Source organism: Malus domestica, chromosome 17, assembly GCF_042453785.1.
Source record: "Malus domestica chromosome 17, GDT2T_hap1".
Lineage (NCBI taxonomy): Eukaryota > Viridiplantae > Streptophyta > Magnoliopsida > Rosales > Rosaceae > Malus > Malus domestica.
In genome coordinates this window covers 17423469-17435456 of record NC_091677.1, presented here as the reverse complement: position 1 = coordinate 17435456, position 11988 = coordinate 17423469, and the positions used below count along the sequence as shown (strand labels likewise).

The 11988-nt window shown below is 35.7% G+C and overlaps 1 pseudogene; it reads left to right on the top strand.

The window, feature by feature from the left end:
* The first annotated feature begins 4252 nt into the window (after positions 1-4252).
* LOC103414377 (DEAD-box ATP-dependent RNA helicase 20-like) lies at positions 4253-8696 on the top strand (annotated as a pseudogene).
* Positions 8697-11988: the final 3292 nt, after the last annotated feature.

Sequence of the window (11988 nt, the reverse complement as noted above, 5' to 3'; positions counted from 1 at the left end):
TAACATGAATGTGGAGATTGATTAGGCTTGTTTTGGAGACCGTAAATTATGTAATATGTGGTTGTGTTTGGATATGAGAGTAGGAGAACCCAATGACTATGTATTAGACTTCAGTAGACCTAAACTAACTAATTTCGACGTTGTTTGAACAACAGTTTTGATACTACTGGGTGTCAATGGTTGCTTTGTTTGCTATGTCACGTTTACACAAAGGTAATCTGAATCAAAACGTGGAATTGAATTTGGATTCGGAATAGTTAATGTCTATCAAACGTTGAGAATAAAAAAGTTGGCATGACTAACCCAAATTTTAGAATTCGTCTCCAAAATTTGAAGGAATTGGATTTCCTATGTTTAGGCAGTATTTGAATTCCTGGTTTTTTGGAGAATCAAAATGGATTTTTTTTTTCCCTAAAATCATTTAGAAATTGAACTCCTGCATTTATGCATTTAATATCCCATTATGAAATTTAAAGAAATTCAAATAATATTTTTATAATATAACAATTACTTAAAAATCAATAATATAATAATATTATTCTATATATAGTTATACTAAAAAATAATTACCCACGTAATAATCAATTATATAATAATATACTCTTAAAAAATCAATAATATAGTAATACTGTTCTTCATATAGTTATACTAAAAAATAATGTACCCGCGTAATAATTAATATATTTTAAGAAATTACTATAGATATATTTTAAAACATAAAACAAATAAATTAAAATATGGGTACAAATTAAATTAAAAAAAATATGGGTACATAATAGAATTAAAAATTATGAATAAAAATTAAAAACTAAAAAGAATTTTGATGCAAATTTAAAAAATGGGTACAAATCAAAAACTGAAATATATGAAAAATAATAAAAAGATATATTCGGTAAAAGTTGATATTTTTTTTTTTTTTAAATTGACATATAATGACATTTAAGTAATTTAATATGCAAATAATGACATTGATAAAAGTCAAAGGAAAACTAAAAAAGTAATAAGGTTTCAATTAATGAGAAAAAAAATTATATGTGATCGGAACATAATTTATCCTTTCTAAAATTTCAAGATTACTCTTTTGCATTAACTCAACGCACCCAACTGTTGCCCAGTTTAATATGAAGTTTAAAAACAATTAAAACAAAACTAAAAATAAATAAAATTTAAGTGTGTTTAATATTTAATGAATAGAGGCATTTACATTTTTTTCTTCATATTAATTAGTATATAGAACTTAAAAAATTAATACATAAAATAAAATTTATTTCAACTAAGGGCATTTAGTACTTATATTGATTATCATTCCGGGTTAATTAGTAAACAGTGTTTATGGAATCTATACCAATTCTCTTTCGATTCCTTAAGGTTTTACTAAACAACCTCAACATGAATCCAATTTTAACCCTCCATCATGATCTCCACCAGTTCACCACCCCATCTTGAACTTGAAGAAGCTCCAACGTGCCTATGCCTATCTCGGCCACCTCGATTACTCCATCCCATTATCCACATCCGCCGTCGAATCCAATAACATCTATTTGCATTATCCCCGCTAACAAAAATATCTTTTACTTGATAAATTGCAAAAAAATATGTTAATTTTTAAGTATAGAAATTACTTTTGGAACATGCTAGGGCTGATGAATGCGTTGCTGTTCGTTCAAGAAGGCGTAATCCTGCAGAATTTGCATTATGGAAGGTCTGAGAACTAAACCCACACTGCTTGACTAATTACCACATCTTTCATACAGTCTTTGTTAATATTTTTTCCTCCTTCAAATTTCTGATATATTTGGAAATTAATATTGGCAACGCCACAAACTAAGAACAAGTAAAGCCAAAACATTTGCATCTATTAATTAAAGATAGACGCAAAAAATGAAGATTTCCACACCTAAAAGTAAGGAGGGATGTTGTAATTGCGCCTAAAAGAGGCGTTGCTATTAATGAATAAGAGCGAATGAGTACATATTTCGGCCTCTAATAGTTATTCTGCCACGTATGCATGGGTAAAAATTTAAACTTGTGATGATGTTCCAAACCCCAATCAGGACTTTCGATGACATTCGGTTTTTGGTTACCTATTTTTTATCTTTTCTTGATATATATTGATATATATATATATATACTGAAATTTTCGTTTCTCTTGATCATCACAGAAAATGTTATACAAGAATTTTCAAAAGCTGGATTTGTTAGGCCTACACCAATTCAAGCTCAAGTATGGTCAATGGATTTGGAGGACCGTGACCTCATTAATTAGTATTGCTCAACCAGGATCCGGGAAGAAGCTAGCGTATCTGATGCATGCAATTGTCCATGTAAACTCCCAGCCAAAACGATGTGATGAGTATTATATACGTTAGTATGTTTTCCTCCTCCAAATTTCTGATATATTTGGAAATTAATGTTGGCAGTCTGCAAAGCCTGGAGAGCGAAGTTGGCCGAGTCTTTGGGGATCGGGAAGACTTTGGCACATTGAGTGCAGTTCCATGAATACTGATATCTATACAAGGGTTAGATATCCATGGGGGTTGCACTGACTTGATTTTGCTGCACCAGAAATACTGGATTGCCCAAGGTCCTGCTCCCTGCCTGAACTCTTGCGGTTACTGGTTGCATAACTTATGTACGTTACAGTTTTATAACAGATTTTCTGGTAGATTGCTGAGAGGTACACTCCACTGGGTTTGATCACTACTTGTTAAACGAACACTATCGATCTCCTCTCAATCGTTTGATTGATGAACGAAAGGACTATCGATCTTCTTCATGATTAAACATTCCCGCAGCTGAAAATTGCATCATATGCTCTTTATACATTTATCAGGTACCAAGCTTAAATTCATGCAAAATTGTGAAATCGAGAGATATGTGAATTTACGATCATGCCATGTCAATAAAATAAATCACACCAACCACGTCACATGTTAAAGTGGTCCCAAGCCACATATTAGGCCTTGCCAAGTGAATCGTGGTGTGAATGCTTATGGAAGTGGATTGAGTCTACGCGGAGCTAAGGTTATGATTATGAAAGACTTTGTACTGCTTGAGAGCACAAAAAATCCAAGCCTATAATATACGGTTTCACGTGAAAAAGTGTGAGAGAGAACATACCAAGCTTTCCATTTTCATTACAAACCAAATAGGAAACTTACGAAACGAGCAAAACCCAAAGCTGAGCTATCTATAGAATCACGTTGAAACATAGAGCCGCACGCTTCATTAATGAGGAGAGAAGGAACCCTTTCCTTCCAAGTTTACACAAGAAAGCAAGAAGGAGGCATATTCTCTGCCCTCCCACTTCCCATGCCCTCCTGTTTGTGTGGTCACGGTTAAGCCACGTCAACATTTTATATTACTATTCATTTTTATCTTATTATTTTTATAAAAAAATAATATAAAATGTTGATGTGGCTTAACCGTGACCACACAAAACAGGAGGGCACGGGAAGGCAGAGAATCTGCCTCCAAGCAAGAAAGGAAAACAAGGGGGAGCATTGCCAAAAGGAAGTATGTGAAAACTGATGCTGGAAGAAGATGCAATGGGCAATGTGTTCAACCTGGGCTTCATGAGTCTAGTAACGTTCTTCAACGTTACACCAAAGAAGAAAACTATAGCTGCACCCATGGAAAGGAGAAAAGAAGACTTAGTAAAAATAGGAATAAATAAGGAAACCAAGGGATTCTATAACGGCATGCATACATATATATTTATCATGTATGTAATATAATTAGAGTACATTGTTACGTTTAAAATATCGATTGTTTTTTTTTAACATCGGCTTTTAACAAACGATATTATCTACACTAAGGGAGAGGGTGTGGGTTAGCCTCACAATGTGGTAGTAATAACGTGGTTCAAATTAGTCTTTTACGATAATCGAACCTAAGACCTCTCACTTATAAGTGAAGAGGAATAACACTAGACCGTAATAATAAATGGCTTTTATATATTATTATTATAGAAATTTTATTGTTTTTTTTTAAATATATTGAATTAATGAGACATAAATTAACTATATCTTCTTTTGCAAGACTTTAGGAGTTTGGTATATATTGGATTTAATTAGTAAATTAATTAGAATAACAATTTGTGTAACTTGAAATTAATTAAAAGTGTAGAAAAGCAGTTTGATCAAAACTCTAAAAGCCTTGCGTGTATCAAACTGCTCCTTAAAAATTCGACCATGATCGTGATTGGTACCAAAATTCAAGATTCCGTAACCCTAGATTAACTATCTCGAATATGGCGAAGCGCTCGACTGACCCCAATTCAGTAACCCTAGCACAACATTATGGTGCTGATGCTGCTCAAGGCTCCTCAAATACGGCCGGTGAGGGCAAGGAGTATAGGAGCAAGCGGAGGAAAATTACTGCTCAAGGCGGCACGTCTGAAACGCAGGACCACCACAAGAGGGAAATTACTACTGATGGCACCTCTTATACGCCCGACAACGTCGAGGAGTATAGGCTACAGAGGGGAATTCGAGTTGTAGGCTGGGATGATGTTCCACACCCCATTAGGACTTTCGATGACACTCAGTTTCCGGGTACCTATATATATTTTTTTCTTGTATTAAACAAATTAACTTGTTATACAATATAACAAACTTACATTTCCATTTTGAATGTATACATATATGTATTGAATTATTCGATTTGACCATCACAGAAAATGTTATACAAGAATTTTCAAAAGCTGGATTTGTCGGACCTACACCAATTCAAGCTCAAGTATGGCCAATGGATTTGGAGGACTGTGACCTCATTGGTATTGCCCAACCAGGATCCGGGAAGATGCTAGCGTATCTGATCCCTGCAATTCTCCATGCAAACTCCCAGCCAAAACGATGTGAGTATTATATATGTTAGTTATTCTTGAGATAATCGAATCCTGGCTCTTTGAATCATATATTTGGTTATATATGCATCGGGAATAAAGTTATCCATTTTATAATTTTCTTCAGCTCGTGGTGGAGATGGCCCAATAGTATTGATTTTAGCTCCAAACACTCAACGCGCTGAACAAATCCATCAAGAGTGTGCTAAATTTGCTGCTGCTTACAACTTTAAAGTCTTATTCGGCTTGTCCCTGCTTAAGCCCGAAAATTGTGGTCAGACTTGTGGTAGGTGGTGGTGGTGGTCAACTACATTTTACCATCTATTGCTATTATTGTGCTACTGTGACGAAATTTCATGAGTCGGACCTTTACTACTTGTTTTTCTGTTATAGGCATTGTTTATGGTAACATGCAATTTTGTGTAGGTGTGGATTTTAAGGGGATTTCTTCTTTGAGTATACAGTTATTCTACTTATTGATTGCAATTCATATTTTGGCCCAGGAGGTGGGATTTTAATCTACACACTTGGTGGCTTGCTTCTTTCGTTAAAGAGAAAACGTACAAACTTGAAAAGCGTCACATACCTTGTGTTGGATGGTGCTGATTGGATGCTATCAGACACGCATGAGCCTCAAATAAGAAATCTATTATCTCAGGTTTGATATATTACCATTACTTGGTTCTTCATACCTGCATTGCTATTTTTTTAACGTCAATCTCTTGAAAAGCTGGAAAAGATTATTGGATTCCATTAAAGAGTCAGATGAACTGTTTAGCATTTTTAAATTCCCTTACACACATACACGCGTGTAACTGTGTGTACATACGTGTGTGCATGTGTGTTTATATACCAAAGTTTATGTTCAGTTGAAATTCTCATTGTTGTCTATGGGTTTGTTGAATACAGATTCGCTTAGACTGTCAAAAATCATTCTGGGGTAGTAGCTGGCCAGAAGATGTTGATAAACGGGCAAAACTATTCCTTCACAACCCATGCAAAGTAATGTATCTTACTATTCTTTCTTTTTTTTTTTTTTTTTTTTTGCATCACATAGTCGTTTTTAATTGTTGTTACTGGATGAAATCGGTGGTCACATAATGTCCTTTTAATTCTATCTTGTGATTACAATAGTACTCTTTGGCGTATTTTTTCATGTGCAATACCCAATACGTGTTTGATATTAACCTTTGGATGTTCAACAGGTTCAAATAATTTCTCCAGATCTGAAAGTGACGCCTCCGGTGGACCAAATTGTTTACGTCCTTACTGAGGATCAGAAATATAACAAGTAGGGGACATTCTAATGGTTGACCCCGTGCAGTTTGTTTGAGGTTATATATATCTCTGATTATTTCAAATTTTCAGGTTGGTTGCGCTACTAGATGGTATATTGGATGGCAGCAGAGTAGTGATATTCATGGATACGAAGAAAGGATGTGAATCACAAGATCAGATCGCTCTGCAGCTTTGCACGGACGGTCTGCACGCAGTCTCGTTTCATGAAAACAAAAGTCAAGCGGAAAGGGTCGGTATTGCCTCTGAGTTTCAAGCTGGTAAGATCCCCATAATGATTGCAACAGATGTAGCCGCTCATGTTCTAGGTATCAATAGAATTTCTTTTAGTTTGTGAAAGACTCGAAGGGAACTCTTTTTTTTTTTTTTTTGTTGTTGTTCCTCAACAGTTGCATCTATTATTACTGTTATAATTTTATCCAGAAAGAAATTTACGTTCTTCAATCTCGTCACAGTTGAAGGCTTTGTTTGATTTACTAGTCGACATCCCCCTTTCCAAAATCATGTCCTGTTAGTAACCTAGGGTTTGTTTATTTACTATGGGGGTTGCAGGTGTGTCAACCTGGCAAATTTTTGTTGAATGGATTTATCCTGTGAAATGGGGGTTTCTAATAATCTGTTTTATGCTTAATTTGCAGATCTGAAGGATGTGAAATATGTTATCAATTACGACTTTCCAGGATCCCTTGATGATTAAGTTTACCGCATTGACCGTTTTGGAAGTGCTGCAGCAGAAGGAACAGCATACACATTCTTTACAACTGCTAATGCTGGATGCGCAAAGGAACTTACCATCTTAGTCAAGAAAGCTGGACAGAATGTTAGTTCTGAATTGGAACAACTGGGGCGTGATGTAACATATCCAGGTCAGTAACTACAACCAAAATGTTAGTTCTGAATTAGAGTCAATGATGTTGTGCACACATTGTCATATACACACGTGATGAGTAAATTATTCGGTTTTAGGTTCAGTTATGGTTACTGTGGTATCCGCCTAGAACCCACAACCAAAATGAAACCGTTTTCATTTTTTAATAGAAGAATATAAATATTTATTATATGGAGAACTTGTTATCAATAATTATGCATTATTAAATTTAATTATATGCATTAATAGTATAAATTATAAGCTTATCAATTATCAGTAGTATACATATTTTCTTGGTAATATAAATAATATTTGTTATGTGCATTACATCAATTGTATTATTAGTAGGAGTCTACTTAATCTCATTTTTATTTAAAATCCACTATCTAATTAGTATATAAATAAATATAAAAATATCATAATGGGGAAAACGGTTACCCAATGAAAAATCCTTTTTCTGATGGGTTGGGTTACGCAAATACCCGTTTAGGGATTCTACGGTTTTGGATGGGGATGGCATGTCAGAACCCGATCCACCCCATTGACATCCTGTCCTACCGACACCCTGTATACTAGATGCTTTCGTGTGATTTCTTGGGGGTATTAAATAAAGGAGTGTAATATCCACACACCCCTTTTTACTTCTCACACACCCCTTTTTACTTTCAGCCGTTGGATCGGGTGAATTGAAAAAGATCAAAGGGTAGAAATTAACAAGGGGTGTGTGAGAAGTAAAAAGTGGTGTGTGGATAGCACACCCCTAAATAAATTTTGGGAGCTTTGATCTTATACTTCTCTTGCCGCCATTCTTCATTTAAGCCTAAAACTTGTTTAGCTGCTCTACTCCAAATATTGACGTTGGTACTGTTTTTTTTTTCGGTGGTTTATGGTTCGGGTGTGATGCAAACATATGGTTAATCTTTGACTTCCGACTATTTATTTATTTGGGTATGATTGACGGCGAAACATATTATCAAGATATAGTACTTTTGGAATTCAATTCTTTTTTGGATTTATGATATGGCATGAACTGATGTCTTCCAGGAACCTACATACCTCCATTGCGGCGCTGGGTGCCTAACAACAAAAAGGTATATGTGAATATGTGTGCGCGCGCTACTTGGCTGCAGCTTATTACTTAACTGTGCATTTGCATACAAGACCATAAAACAAGGTCTATATGTTGCTAACTTTGTTCCGCTTGCCTTTATTTAAACAGACTGGACCTGGTCATTTCTCTCCAATGTATCTGCCTTCTCCCAGGCCTGAAATACATGCCCGTTACGCCCTGGAGGAAATCAGAAAAGTAAAGGTTCGGATCTGAATTTGTAATGGCTGCTGCACTATTTCTTACGTTAGCATGTTCTGTTTTAGGAGTAATCTTTAATAGCGCACTTGTTTTAATATAATACTCTGCATGGCTTTCTTTTTTAGGTGCTCCAAGCGCATTTTGTGAGAGTGGTGGAGGCATACCAATTCACTACCTTGTGTTTTTTTGCTAGAATGGCTTATCTAACTTTTGAGGCAGCTGACCCCACGACTTATGAAAAGAAGCTTTACCAAGCAATAGTTGTTGAGGCGAGTGACAAAAAGGAAACGATGTTGTTTGGTCTGGTCAATTCTAATGGCCATTTGTCAAAAATGCATGACACTAGAGAGGGATTCGAATATCCAAGTAAGTATTAGCTGTCTGAAGCACTTAAAATTCAGAGAACTTTCAAATTAGTGATGTTTGGGGTTCTTAACTATCGTGCATTTCATTTGTCAGTCTATAGTATCTAGCGAGAAGGCGATGAAGACGATGAGGACGACGAGGACGATGAGGACAATGAAGCCGATGAAGACGACAAAGAATGATGGGGCACTAGTCTCATTGACAATAAGAGGTAAATTTGATGTTTTATTATGTTTGCGATTTTATTTTTGAAACTATATAATAAAGGAGGAGAAAACTGTTAATCATGATAAACTGAGAAGTTCTTACTAAGATTATATCTTGTAGAAGAAGATACAGAAAAGAGAGGGAAGAATTGTATTGAATCTTTGTATATTACTTAATGAGAAAGATATTACATGTAGGAGTATTTATAGTCCCTTTCACAATCTTAACAAACTATACAACAGAAAATGTAATCTTATTACACTTGTCGACATCTCAACCATTCATTCTATATATTCTAACATCCCCCCGCAATGTCATGTTTGGATAAACCTAACATGAGATTGAAACAATGTGTAAGAAACAAAGGAGCACTTAAGCCCTTTGTTAGTATATCAGCATATTGTTCCCTTGAATTCACAAACTGCACCAGGAGCTGCTTCTTAGCAATTCTCTCTCGAACAAAGTGAACATCCACTTATATGTGCTTTGTTCGCTGATGTTGCACTGGATTGAGAGATAAGGCAATGGCTGAAAGATTGTCACAAAACAATCTGGGAGGAACAGATATGGGAACCTGCAGAAATGCGAGTAGTTGTTGAATCCAATCCAATTCTGCAGCAGTTGTGGACAGTGCCCTGTACTCAACCTCTGTAGATGATTTGGAGACAGTTTGTTGTTTCTTTGAACTCCAGGAGATTGGATTTGACCCCAGCCCAATCGGCATCACTGTATGCAGTAAGGCTCAAATCACCCTTAGAGTAAGATATTCCAACCTTCATTGTCCCTTTTAAGTAACGTAAGATACGCTTAACTGCAGTAAAATGAGAAACCATAGGTGTTTGCATGAATTGACACACCTGATGCACGGAAAATGCAATATCAAGTCGTTGATATGATATTAACTAGCACTCAAATTAACCCTCTTTTTATCAATTGTAGTAAGTATGTAAGTAGGGATCGTTCTAGGCCGGGGATTAAGAGGGATTGCTAAATCACTTGAAAACTGACTCAAAAATGTAAAAACAAAGTTTAAAACACTAAACTAGACTCAAATAATGTAAAACTATAACTTAAAACACCAAAACAAACCAAAAGGCTCAAAATAACACAAAAACACTCAAAACTGCCTTAAAACCACTTTCTGGGCAGTTTTGAACTCTAAACAAGATTTTGACGAAAATAGGTTTTAACTTGACTCAAAACACTTAAAAACACAAACTAACACACTCTCTAACTAATTTGACACTTGAAAACAAAGGGGGATTTGGTTTTTACGAAATTGAAGACAAAACATAAACTTGTAAATCAAAACAGATTTTAAAACGAATTTGATTGAATTGAATGGATAGAAAGCTAGCTAAGGGGTTCATCTCCACACATGTTATACTTGCATTCAAAACGATTTCCAATTGCTTTTCAATAACCCATGAATTCTCAACGCCCCAAGTTAATTAGGTCCGCTTAAATTAACCTTCAGATTTTCCTAACGTTATTGAATTGGATGATTGCATACGACAACCCAAAGCATTCCCCACAAGTCCCCTACATGATTGCATAATAGAGATACAAGCAAGAATCATTAAGTTCTATGAAAACCATAAGCATTGACGAAGCACTTGTTACTATGATTGCATGAAACTTATGCCAAGAATTTACTTAACGCGATTGAGATCATCAACCTTTACTACTTGTGAATATAAGTCCATAACGATTAGGTGAAATTTCCTTATATCCTAGCATCAAATTCATGCATGCAAATTAAGTGTCGACCCTCAACCAACATACACAAATAAGTTTTAATTCTTGTAGATAAGTAAATTGAATTCACAACTTATGAAACGCAATTAGAAGTAATCAAATCATATAGCAAGCATAAACATGGTTTCGAATCCCCCCTAGCCAAGGGGGGGTTTAGTTCCTCATACTCGCAAAGCAAAGATACATAAATTTAGAAATTAAAATCCAAAGAAAGAAAACACCTAGAACGCTCCAACTTGGCAGCAAGCGCATCCAAGAATTCTCATTCCTCCTTGCTACGGCAGAGAACTTTAGAACAGGTTTTGGGTGGTATTTATGGTGTAGAATGGATGGGGAATGGTATGGAAAGGTGTAGGGTTGATGGGTGGTGCGGCTAGGGATGATTTTGGGCAGAAAATATGGAATATGGTGGTGGAAAGGTGCGGCAAAGAGAGCCTCTTTGTTTCTGACGTGAATGATGTATATGGGAGGTGATATCTCGGCCAAAAGGGTTTAATGAGTATATATAGGCACTTAAAAACCCTAGCAAATCAGATTAGGGTTTCTAGAAGCCCAAATCCATCAGAAATTAGGTTAAAACAATCAGATTTTTAATGGGAATAAGGCCTAAGGTGCGGCTAGGGTTAGGGTTAGAGATGGGCCTTCTAGAATGCCTTGCAAGGCAAGGAAATTAGATATTCTTGAGGCCTAGGTGCGGCTAGGGTTAGGGGAAAAGGATAGGTCATCTGAAAAGCCCAAAGCCACGAATAGAAACTCTCGAAAATGGAAACCTCTAAGAATAGAAACTTCCAACTTTAGAAACTTTGGTTTCCAATTCTGAATTCTTTGTTCTTCACTTTCATTTCTTCATTTCTTAAGCTCTTTTGACCTTCAAACTCGTCCATTCCTTGTGCTCCAAGCATGTACTTTCCAATCTAAGCTCCATTTTGCTCTAAAATGATCCATTTCGCACTTCTTTGCATACTTTGTCTCTAAAACCTGAAATGGCACGAAAATGACTTTAAACACTGAAATAACTAAAGAAAAACAACATAAATGCACAAGAACAAGCCCACTAAGTCGCATAAATATGCTCCTATCAGTCGTGTAAAGGTGAGATACTGAAGAGCACCCACCACACTTCTGTACAGAGTTGGATTATTGTATAAATGTCCATCATCCTTAAGCAGCTTGTTATAGGGAAGACATGGAGTATCACAGGACTTTGAGTCAAACATCTCAGTTTTCTGCAGCAATTCCTATATGTACTTTGTTTGAGATAAAAACAATCCCTGAGAAGTCTTTGTAATCTGAATTCCCAGAAAGTAATGCAAATCACCAAGATCCTTGAGATCAAAT